Genomic DNA, 12,726 nt, shown 5'->3' on the forward strand with positions numbered 1-12,726 from the left:
ATGGAGTCAACATACAGGGCTCGATCTCAGGGCCTGGGAACTGCCTGGCAGCTGAATTGGCTAGAGGCTGCTGTGCTGGCAGTCACCCATTCATGAACTGAGCCTTCTAGGCCCTGAGTTTAGATACCAGCTCTGCCAAAAATGTAATCATGGAGTGAGAAGCCAAGTGTGACACGTTTTCCTCTTCTTTGAAAGTGCTCGGTGACAGGTAGCTTGTATAAATTGTATGCAAATCTATATGCTATGCAATAGGATGTCATAAATGTAAGAAATGACATAGGTGGAAGAAAAACAGATTGAATTAGTAGTGAATCATTCTGGGATAAAATTCAACGCAATAAATATAGGACTTGGATTAAGTTTAATTAATATTTTATTGAGCATTAAGAGAATAAAAATTACATGGAGACATAATTAAATACCTAATAATGGGTAGTAACACACGATGCATAATTTAATTTGTCTCATTTATAAAATATGTGATTATATGTATGGATGTATGTACCTATATGATAAATAATAACAGGATATTGAGTAATTATTAATGCTTTATCAATTGTTCAACTGGGACACATCATTAAATGGAGACATAATTTAAAACCTAATAATTGGTAGTAATATTATCTATTATTCAATAATATACAGACATCTATCTTTTTGTGTATATAATACTTATATACAGGAAGCTCTACCCATTTATACCTCGTTCACTCCTGGGGCTCGGTGGTTGAGTGCTCGCCTAGTAAGCAAGAAGCCCTGGGTTGGATTTCTCAGTGCCACATAAACAGAAAATCCAGAAGTTCTGCTGTTTTTCAATCAATTAAATGCTAGCCTGGAGCACCAACACTTAGGGACATTTTCTAAGCCCTTACTCAAGCCCCAGGACTGCCGCCAAAAAAAGGTAGAATGTTCCACCTGCAATGATATAAGGACAGGACTTCAAATACATCAGCACAGAGCAAGCTAGGAGTCTGGTGCTGACAGCTGCCACCTAACCTGACTTAGATATATGTAAACGGCTGCAACCCAGCTGCACGGAACCAGACGCTGATGGCTGGCTTAACCCCATCATCCTAACTGTTTGGGAGCTTTAAAACTCAGCCCTGGTAGGAAGTCTGTTAGACTCTTTAAAATGTGGCCCCTAGTGGCAGAGCTCTAGCCCTGAGCAAATGTTATTAGAACAGTATCCACATACTTTGAGTTCAAGCCCCATGGTTAACCCCCCACAAAAAAAACACCCCTCTAAGCCATTAGATGTGATCTTGTGTGGTTTGTGAAATGTTCCTCAAAGAGGGGTAATACTGATGAAACCACCCTAATTCTAATGACAATTTGTGGAATAGAGCTATGTGCTGAGCCCTTCATAGGGTGCTCTGTGCTGAGTCTTGCACAGGGTGCTATGTGCTGAGTCCTTTACAGGTTGCAGTGTGCTGAGTCCTGCATTGGGTGCTGTGTGTTGAGTCATGCAAAGATTGTCACGTGCTGTGTCCTTCATAGGGCACATTCATTCATCTGGTCCTTGTAAGATCTCCACAACTGAGATGATTTTGCAGACAAAAAATGTGATATATATATATATATATATATATATATATATATATATATATATATATATATAATCACATTCTATGCCTCCATAAGAAAAAAATGACATTGCCACATTTGTTAGGAAATGGAAAGACTTGGAAAAAATTATATTAAGTGAAGTAAGACAGGCCCAAAGAAACATAGGTCCCATGGTTTTCCTTATTTGCAATAACTAGTATATGCCTGAGACAAGCAGAAAATGTCAGATATGTTGCTCTTAGGAGAAATGAACCACACCATAAGGATTCAAATGTTTTTTTCTTTCATGTGGTTGTTTCTAACATATTAATAAGATGATTTATTTGTTGCTTTGTAGGTCTCTCCCCCACAGTATAACCCCTGTTTTCACTGTATTTGATGTTGGTATAATTAATGGAGGGGAAGGGAAAAAGCAAATTGTTTAAATAGGGATACAGGTGGACCCATTGCCACAATGAGATGTACAATTCATTATGTCTAAAAACGAACTTTACAACTTGGGGGGTGGGGAGTGAGGGGGAAAGGATAGGAAGGGGAAACAAAGGAGGAGGCAACAATGCTTACTAAAAATTGTGTTCAATACTTTGCCAATGTAATTGTGACCCCTCTGTACGGTATTTTCACAATAAAGAAAAACAGGAGTTTGATTAAAAAAAGAATATTGTGGCTCAGATGTGTCCCCATGGCATGGACAAAATTATGTATTACTGAAGGCTAGTGAGTTGTCTCATGCAGACAATTGTTTTGTTCTATTTTTACTCAGTCATGAACCTTGAACTTGGGGCCTAGGCACTGACCCTTACCTCTGGGCTCAGGATAGCCCTCCACCACATGGAGCCAAGGAACCCCTTGCAGCAGAGTGCCACTGCCTAGGGGTCTATAGCTGAGGTCTGTCATCCTGCCATCTCAGGAAGCTGAGATCTGAGGATCTGGGTTCCAAACTATCTCAGACACAAAAGGTCCCAGAAGACTATTATCTCCATTGACCACTAAGAAACCTGAAGTGAAGTTTGGTGTTTGTGGCTCATGCCTGTCATCCTAGCTACTCAGGAGGATGAGATCTGAGGATCATGGTTCAAAGCTAGGCTGGGCAGGAAAGTCCTTGAGACACTTAACTCCAACGAACCACAAGGAAACCTGAAGTGGTGCTGTGGCTCAAGTGGTAGAGCACAACACTTGAGCTGAAGAGCTCAGGGACAGCACCCAGGTCCAGACTTTAACTGCTACAACAGACAACAACAACAACAAGAAAAACACAGAAACAAACTAACAAACCTGAAGCAGAGGGCTGGGAATGGGCCTTAGGGGTAGAGTGCTTTGCATATATGAAACCCTAGGCATGATTTCTCAGGACCACATCACTAGAAAAAAGCCTGAAGTGTCTCTGTGGCTCAAGTGGGAGAGAGATATCCTTGTACAAGAGAAACTAGGTACATGGCTTAGGTCCTAAGTTCAATCTCCAGGACTGGTGTATGCACGAATGCACATGGAAACACACACACACACACACACACACACACACACACACACACACACACACACACACACACACACACACACACACACACACACACACACACACACACCAGAAGTGAAGCTGTGACACCAAATGGTAGAGCAGTGGGTTTCTGCACTGAGCTCATGTTCAGCACTCAGTCCCTGTGTTCAACCCCAAAACCTAGCCACCCAGAGCCCAACTAGGACAGGTCAAATATTTCAAAACCTGATGAGTTTCACCAGCCCTAGATGATAAGAAGCGTTGTGATATCCGACATGTGCTTGATTTCCCAAGGTTCCAGAAACTTAGGAGAGGCATCATAGGCCCATCATTGCCTGCAATTAAACATTTCAATAGGTTCAGTGCCCTAGTTGTCCGCCAGAAGGACTCCTGAATTATATTGAACAATGTATCTGAACACCGGAATTTAGTCTCACAAAGGCAAGATAAGTGCAGGAAATTTGGCCTGCCAAGGGTGGTGGCATAAATGAAGGCTTCCTGTCAAAACAGAGCACTGGTGAGCGAGATAACTTGTGGTACAAAGAGGCCTTTTTTTCCCTGACTTTCAGAGCCTACCCACACTCATCCTCACTAATTGGCCCAGATGGAGTTGTTTGTTACACAGCTGTACAGGAGTGAGGCTTTTTGTCTGCCTGTCCAGACAATGAGAGACTTCTTCCAACAGGCCTGGGATGCAGAGAAACCCTCAGGCTACACTGGGAACAGTGACGGGAGCCCTGGAATATGCAATGTCTTGAAAGCCCTGTCTGTGCTATGAAATCATTGTACTGAAAACAAATTTCCTACTTCAGTGCCATTCATCATAGCTACTCTGGAGATTCACCTATAGGGATACATCCATCCATATACAAATACATAGAGCTACACCATCTTTTTCTTTTTTGGTGGGGGGCAGGTCCTGGGGTTGGACATTAACCCTAGCATTAAAATTCACAGCCCCATTTCTGGGTTTTTCTCTGATTTCATAGATATAATAGTGTCAAATTTCCTACACTGGCTGGATTCAAACTAAGGTTCTCTACATCTTAGCCTCCTGAGGAGCTGGAATTACAGTCAGCAGCCACTGGCACCTGCCTTTCTTTTCTTCTTCATTTTTTACTCTGGACATCTGACTTCTTAACAGGGTCATTCCAATGGTTTGAATTTATAAGTAAACTACCCAATGTTCTTTATAGCTGCCTTCTCTGAGAAGGATTTTCTCTCCTTATCTTCCCCTCTGGCTACAGGTTTGAAGCCAAAAATGAGAAATGAGTGTCCCAGGATTTTGGAGCAAGTGTCCACAGGCCATGCCAGTTCAGTCACTTAGCATTGAGCTGCAGTGAACTTACTGTTTCAGGACGAGAGGACTGAAAACTTGAGCGATTTTCATACTGTCTGCATTGCTCCTTTTGTCTATAAAATTATGAATTTTTTTTTTGTCTACACCCTTAAGTATCTAGAACACACTAGAAGCATCTTCCTGTTTCTGTTTTTCTCTAGAACCTCTTGAGATTTAGACTAAAGGTTTGTGTGGAGCGGCTTCTCAGTGAATCCCTAAGGAAAGCCGCTTAATCCTCCTAAGGAGATCACCATTCAAAGCCAGCCTGAGCAGGAAAGTCTGTGAGCCTCTTATCTCCAATAAACCACCAGAAAACCAGAAGTGGAGCAGTGGCCCAGAGGGTAGAGCTCCAGCTTTGAGAGATAAAGCCAAGCAGGAGATACTGTCCAGAGCAGGCAGTAAAGCCTGGGATGCGCTTATGTTCAATCATCAACCTGATGGCTGGAAGTGGAGCTGTGGCGGTGGTAGAGCCTCAGCCTTGAGCAAAACAGCTCAGGAATGCATTGGGCCCTGTGTTTAAGCCCTGGGATGCCCACAAAAAAATTCAAAAAGAGAAGGCCAAGTTATGTATCAGTGTCCTCCTACCAACTTATGTGTGTATATTACTTCCCTGAGTGCAAACAGACCCTATGCAATGCTTCTGCTTTTACTTACTGATTTATTTTTCAGATATGCTCATTGCGCATACTGCAGCATTCTCTTCATTTCAGGCCCACATCACTTTTCTCTTCCGGGGCTCCCCGCCTGCATCCTTATATGATGCACACTTAAGCTCTCAGCAGCCTTTATTTACATTTTATTATGAGGCCAACACAGGAACAGTCACAAATCAGGCAGGGGAAGAGATCAGGGTTCATAGTTATTACAGCCATTGAGAAAAATTAACTTGGGGACGAAAAATGGTAGCATACTTATGTAAAAACTACCATTAAGAAAAAGATGAGGGGGCTGGGAATGTGGATTAGTGAGAGAGTGTTTGCCCACCATGCAAGAAGCCCTGGGTTTGATTCCTCAGTAGCACATACACAGAAAAAGCCAGAATTGGTGCTGTGACTCAAGTAGCAGAGTGCTAGAGACAGTGCCCAGGCCTTGAGTTCGGCCCAAGAACTGCCAAAGAGATACCAGGTAGGTAGGTAGGTAGGTAGACAGACAGACAGACACATAGACAGACAGACACACAGACAGACAGACAGACAGACAGACAGACAGACAGACAGACAGACATAGATAGATAGACAGAGAGAGAGAGAGAGAGAGAGAGAGAGACAGACAGACAGAGAGAGACAGAGACAGAGAGACAGAGAGACAGAGAGACAGATAGATAGACAGATGATAGGTGAATCTGGTCTTGGATGTCAGTAGGAAAGAAGGGAACACTTCCCCACCATGAGGCCTTCTGCAGTATGCCAGGAAACCAGCATTGCCTTCCCATAACCACAGAGCAGGAAGACTGTCTCTCTCCCACTTCTCAGGCAGTGGAGGGCCCGAGAGTCAAGAGGGCAGAGCCAAGTTTTAGCTCACATGCTTGGAGGCAGAAGAGAAAGGGCCCTGCCTCTCTTTGGACTGGGGATGTACATTAATGATGTGGAGAATGAAGGAAGGAGAATGGACTGGCAGAGGTAGAAGGGCCTTTAAATCTGACAGATAGAGAGTCAAGAACCTACTCCCTAAGACCAAAAGCAGTATTTTTCTACTCTGTTCCTCCCCTCTCCCCTACTAAACTGGCTCTCTATTGGTAACCTAAAGATAGCCTGAGGCTCCCTTCACCTGAGGGAGGAAGGATAATTAGTCATTGTTTGAAGAGGCTGAGAAAAGCCTGACCCTGGTGTGACTCTAACAAATATTTCAGGTTTCCCCCCCATTGCTGGCTGTGCCTGGAATGAATGAAGTGGTTTTGCAGCTCACTTCCCTGTTGAGTGTATACATTCTGCCTTCTAATCCTGCAGGCCTAGGTCTCTGCACCTAGCCTGTTTTTTTGAAACTGTTTCCTGTCCTTCAAATAAAGAGTTACATTGGAGTTCTTCCTGCTAGCAGGATGGGTCAATGATGTTTCTTTCCTGCTTTTATAGCTTGAGAACTCTAAGAACATTTAGAATGCAAGTAACTTCTCATCACCAAGGGAAACCCAGGAATTCTTGAACATGTGATCTTTCGGAAGCCCACTGGAGGACACAAGATGATTACAATCTTCACGTGAGTGGCTGGGCAGATGGATCTGCTACACTTGAACCTTGAACTCGGCGTGCTCTCCTAGTCCATTTCCTTCTTTGGTCCTTGTCCTGCTAGCTCCTCAGGAGCTTCCAAGATAGAAATAGATTGATCAAACCCAAAGGGAGTTACTGGCTTTTTCCTTCTTTTTCTGTCCTTTGCTTTAAATGTCTTGCAGGTCTTTGGGCTTGAATTGTGGATCTAGGCTCTGTCCCTGGGCTCCTTTGGCTTAAGGCTAGCGCTCTGCCATATGAGTCCCTTTCTGCTTTGTCTGTGGTGAAGTGGAAGTCAGAGCCTCATAGACATTCCTGCCCTGGCTGTCTTCACCCTGTGATCCTCAGACCTCAGACTGCTAAGCGAGGTTGACAAGCATGAGCTTCTGTTGCTCTGCTAAGTTCAGAACTGTAATGACATTGAAAATACAAGTCAACTGCTCATCATAAAGGGCTTGGGGAGCATATTAACCTTTTCAACGTTGGATCTTTCAGAACCCTGTAGAAAGCAAAGTTATAATGCTAAAGACAGAGAGCCTGAGCATATGAATCTGCTATACTTGAACATTGAGCTCTGACTCCAATTCTGATGTACACCAGCATTCATTTTCCAGAAAATGTTCTCATAATTAACAAATAGGAAAAGTACTTTGATTAACCCTCACTTTTTTTCCCAGATATGTGTCTCAAACTCAAGCCTGGGCACTATCCCTAAGCCCTTCAGCTCTAGGTGAACACTCTACCACTTGAGTCACAGCTCCATGTGGGGTCTTTTGGTGGTTCATTGGAGGTAAGTGTCTAACAGGCTTTCCTTGGCTAGGCTGTCTTTGGACTGTGGTCTTGAGGTCTCAGCCTCCTGATTAGCTAAGGTTGTAGGTGTGAGCCACCGGCATCTGGCCTATTGTTTTTGCCAGTGCTGAGGCTTGAACATAGGTCCCGGGGTACTGTCTCTGAGCTTCTTTTTCTCAAGGATAACACTCTACCACTTGAGCCATTCCACAGCTTCTGGCTTTTTCTGAGTATGTGGCACTGAGGATTTAAACCCTGGTATTCATGCATGCTGAGCAAGCTCTCTACCTATAAGCCACATTCCCAGCTTCACTCTTACTATTTTATCTCTCAACTTGCCTATCCTCAAGAAAAAGCCTCTGAGTATAAATCATCTAAAGAAATCCCTATAGGAAGTTGTCCAAAAATGAATAAGACAAAGCTTATACTGGGGACACATTGTAAACATGTGATGACTGTGACAAATGCCTCCATTTCATTATGTATCATATTTCAACACTTAATAAAGTATTAATGAAAAATGACTCAATGTCCTAAATTATTGTGTATAATTTTATAATAGATGTACAAAATGTAATAAATATTATGTATGTATGTAATAATACTAAATACATTAAACAACGAATAAATGAATAAAATAAAAATAAAAAACAATGACAATAATAATAATAATATGTAATAAACATACATATGTAAGTATATATCATAAATATTGCTCCATTGCAGGGACTTACTGCAGGCCTTGGGAACTATAGCCTGAATTTGTTTTCCTCAAGGACTGTAAGCTTTGCCTTTACCCATGGTGCAAAAGAGTTACCTGGAATGTGAGATCAAATCCCAGCAATGGCAGAAATACTGGCCCCATTTCCAAGACAGTGACAATTTTTTTTTGATGAAAGCACTTACGTTTATTCAGTTCCATACTGAACATTTCAAAAAAAAGCAGTGTAGAATTTTGTACAGCTATTCAGACATCTTTCCCTTACCCCCAAAGTCCTTCTCTGAGCACTAAATTGTTTATTTTTTGTATGATGTTTATTGTAAAAATGATGTACAGGGGGTTACAGTTATATGAGCAAAGTAATGAGTACATTTCCTATTGAGCATTGTTGCCTCTTCCTTTGTTTTCCCCCTACTATCCCTTCCCTCCCATTTCCACAACTACCTCCCCCTGCCAAGATCAGTGACTTAATTTTAAATTTTGGCTTGGCACAGGGTTTGAACTAAAGTAGTGGTGACTCTGCACCTTGCCTCACATTGGTATGGATTTACCAAGACCCTGAGTTCAAATCCCAGGATAGAAAATAAAACTAGCAGAAATTCCAAATCAGGAAGCTTTATTTTTTAAATTTAGTTAAATAAATAAATAATTTATTTATTTGTTTGTTTGTTCTTTTTTTGCCAACCACGGGTTTTGAACTCAGATCATGGCAACACTGCCTGAGCTTTGATATCCCTAGGATGGGCTGCAGCCTCTTGACCCAAAGCCAATCCTGGGATCCCAAGCCAAGAGGGCTTGCAGGAAGAAAAAAAAAGTGGAACAGCACCAAAAGTAGTGAGCTGCAGAGGGTTGTGGGGGGTTATAATTTTTTTCTTTGCAGGGTGACCCTACTGGTTCTGAATGACACAGCTGCAAAGTGAACCTGACCTGCCATTGCTGAAGGCTGGCGGGCTATCAGGTAAGCCATAGGCCCACCTGTCAACATAGGCCCCAGGTTCAAATCCCTGTCCTGACACCTACCTACCAGTGGCGGAGATCCCAAGAGACTCGTTCCTATGCATAGGAATACTGATTGAAAAAGTAGTTCGTGCATTGGTTTAGTCTAAAATTGGATGCAAGAATCCTAGGATTCTGATTGATCTTAATTAATAGTTTATTAAGCATGAAAAGAATAATATTCCTTCAATGGACATATAATAAATACCTAAGAGTTCGTAGGAAAGTAGTAGATGTCATTCAATAATACATAGTCGGCTCTGGCACTTTTTACCAATATATATTTATTTGTATATCACCATCTGCCTATCTATGTATCACTGTTTTGGCCAAACCTGGAGCTCATTATGAACACCTGGGAACCACCTGACAGCTTCATTGGCTAGAGGCTGCCAGGCTCACACTCACCCATTCATGAATTGAGCCTGCTAGGCACTGAGTTCATATCCTAGCACTGTGAAAATTTAATCTTGAATTAAGAAGCTGAGTGTGACACATGTTTTCCTTTTCTGGGAGAGCCCTGCGTTTCAGGCATGATGGAGAACACATCTAAAAATCTAGATACTATGTGATAGAATATAAACAATATAATAAATGGTATAGGTGTCATCAGAGTCAATAAAATAAATGGTAAATAAATGAATAAAACAAAAAATAAAATGAATAATCACACAAAACACAGTATGGACTGAACATCTATATGGAAGTATAAATCCTACCACACCAAACACGATATGGACTGAACATCTGTATGGAAGTATAAGTGCTATCTTTAAAATGCATATAAGGAGTATGTTTTCCAGGCCTGAGGCTTGAATTCAGCCACCATATTAAAACGGTATGGAGGGAGATCCCTAGATATTAGTTTATGGACCTAGGAAGAGTCATGGAATGCGATTGATGTCATCTTTGAACCAGTAGTTCATGCGTGATGGGAGTAGGAAATGACAGGCAAGAATCATGGGGTATTGCTTATTTGCAATGAAGATTTGATGAAATATGACAATAATCATCAGTTGTGAAATGGAGGCATCAGGAAAGATCCAAGAATCGGTAGTCACACAGCAGATTCGATTCCATCATAGGTGGCCATCTCTCCTACTCTATACAAATATGTACTTATTTGCATACTATCTTCAGCTTATAAATGGATGACTGCTGTGCACCCTCCCCCTACCCTCCACCTGGGGGCTCAATCTCAGGTCCTGAGAATGGCCTAGCTCCTTAGTGGCTCACAGGCTGGTGTGCTCACGTGGACCATTCACCTCTTGGGCCTGCTAGGCCCTGAGTTCAGACCCCAGCACTGCCAAAAGACTCATCCTGATGTCAGAAGCCAATCGTTGCACCTGTTTTCCTTTCCTGTGCAAGTTCTGGGTCTCAGCTAGGATGGAGAATGCATGAGTCACCCTGTGGCCATGGAAATTGGTTGTCATCCATGTCAGCACAGTTATACCTGTCATCATATACACAAGAAAATACACACTACATCCATGAATAGCATACAAAATAGAGAGAATAACTACACTAAATGATCGATGCAGTCCACACACAGATGTGAATGTACATCCCATGTTTCAATGATGCATTGATGTCTATTGTGGCATCCCTGGGGCTCGATTTCAGTTCCTGGGAACTGCCTAGTTCCTTCATGGATCACAGGCTGGAGTGCACACGTGGACCCATTGGACAGTTGGGCCTCCTAGGCCCCAAGTTCAAATCCCAGCACTGCCAAAAATTCACCCTGATGTGAGAAGCCAGTCTTTGCACCTTTTTTTCTGTGCTGTGCATGTTCTAGGTCTCAGCTAGGATGGAGAATGCATAGGCAACTCTCTACTTATGTGAATAGGTTGTCATCCAGGTCAACACAGTTATATTTGTCATTCTATACTCAAGAAAATACACACCACATCAATGAATAAGGTAAAATAATGAGAATGACTATACAGAACGCAAGGTACTGCCCACCCATGTATGGAAATAGAGGTCCTCTGTTTAAATTGGGAATTTATGACTATATTGGCCCCTACCCTGGGGGGCTTGATCTCAGGTCCTGGGAACGGCAAAGCTCCTTAGTAGCTCACAGGCTGGTGTGCTCACCATGTCCCATTCACCAATTGGGCCTGCTAAGCCTTGAGTTCAAATCCCAGTACTGCCAAAAGCTTCACCCTGATGTGAGAAGCCAATTGATCCATCTGTTTTCCTGTCCTGTGAATGTCATGGGTCTCAGCACAGATGGAGAATACTATATAGTCAGCTCTATAGACATGGGGATAGGTTGTCATCCATGTCATCACAGTTATATCTGTCATCATACTCAATAATCATGAATAAGACACAAAACAAAAAGAATAACTACACTGAATGCAAGTTGCATAACACACCTGGGTAAAGAGAGATCCTATGTTTAAAAAGGTGGGCTTATTATTTTGTCCATTGCTGGGGCTTCAAATCAGACCTGGGACCTGGCCTGACATTCTAGTCTTGAAGGATGGTGAGCTTCCCTTTCCACCACAATTCAACAGAGCTACCCAGACCTGAATTCACATCCCAGTACTGACAAAAGTTTCATCCTGATGTCAGAATCCAGTCATTGCAAATATTTTCCTCTCCTGTGAAAGTCCTGGGTCTCAACTAGGGTGGAGAATGAATTCATAGGCAACCCTATAACCATGGGAACAGCTTGCCATCCATGTCAGCACAGTTATACCTATAAGCAATAAAATACACAGTACCTCCATGAATTAGGAACAAAATAAGGAGAAGTGCACTGAATGCAAGATGCTGCCCACACATGTATGTAAATATAGATCCTATGTTTAAATTATGAATTTATGACTATCTGGCCCTCTCTGGCACTCGATGTCAGGTCCTGGGAATGGCCTATCTCCTTCATTGCTCACAGACCTGTGTCCTCACATTGACCCTTTCCTCAATTGGGCCTGCTAGGCTCTGAGTTCAAACCCCAACACAGCCAAAATATGAATCCTGATGTGAGAAGCCAATCGATTCACATATTTTCCTGTCTTGCGAATGTCCTGGGTCTCAACTAGGATGGAGAATGCATAAGTAACCCTATAGACATGGCAATATGTTGTCATCCATGTAAACACTGTTATATCTGTAACCATACGCAGTAAAATACACAATACCTCCATGGATAAGAAGTAGACCGAACACGAGATGCTGTCCACACATATATGTAAATATAGATCCTATGTTTAAACAATGAATTTATAACTATTTTGGCCCACCCTGGGGATCAATGTCATATCCTGGGAATGGCCTTCCTCCTTAGTTGCTCACAGGATGGTGTGTTCACATTGACCTATTTGCCAATTAGTCGTGCTAGGGCCAGAGTTCAGGTTCCAGCACTACCAACAATTGGATCATGGAGTAAGAAGCTGAGTGTAAAACTTGTTTTCCTTTTCTCTGAGAGTCCTGGGTGTCAGGTATGATGGAGAACACGTCTACAAATCTAGATGCTATGTGATAGAATTAATGTAATAAACGGAATGGGTGTCATCATAGACAGTAAAATCAATGGTAAATAAATGAATACAACAATAAATACAAGGAAAAACCACACCAAACTTGTATGGACTGAACATCTATAGGT

Source organism: Dipodomys merriami, unplaced genomic scaffold (assembly GCF_024711535.1).
Source record: "Dipodomys merriami isolate MVZ:Mamm:240054 unplaced genomic scaffold, mDipMer1.0.p SCAF_219, whole genome shotgun sequence".
Taxonomy (NCBI): domain Eukaryota; kingdom Metazoa; phylum Chordata; class Mammalia; order Rodentia; family Heteromyidae; genus Dipodomys; species Dipodomys merriami.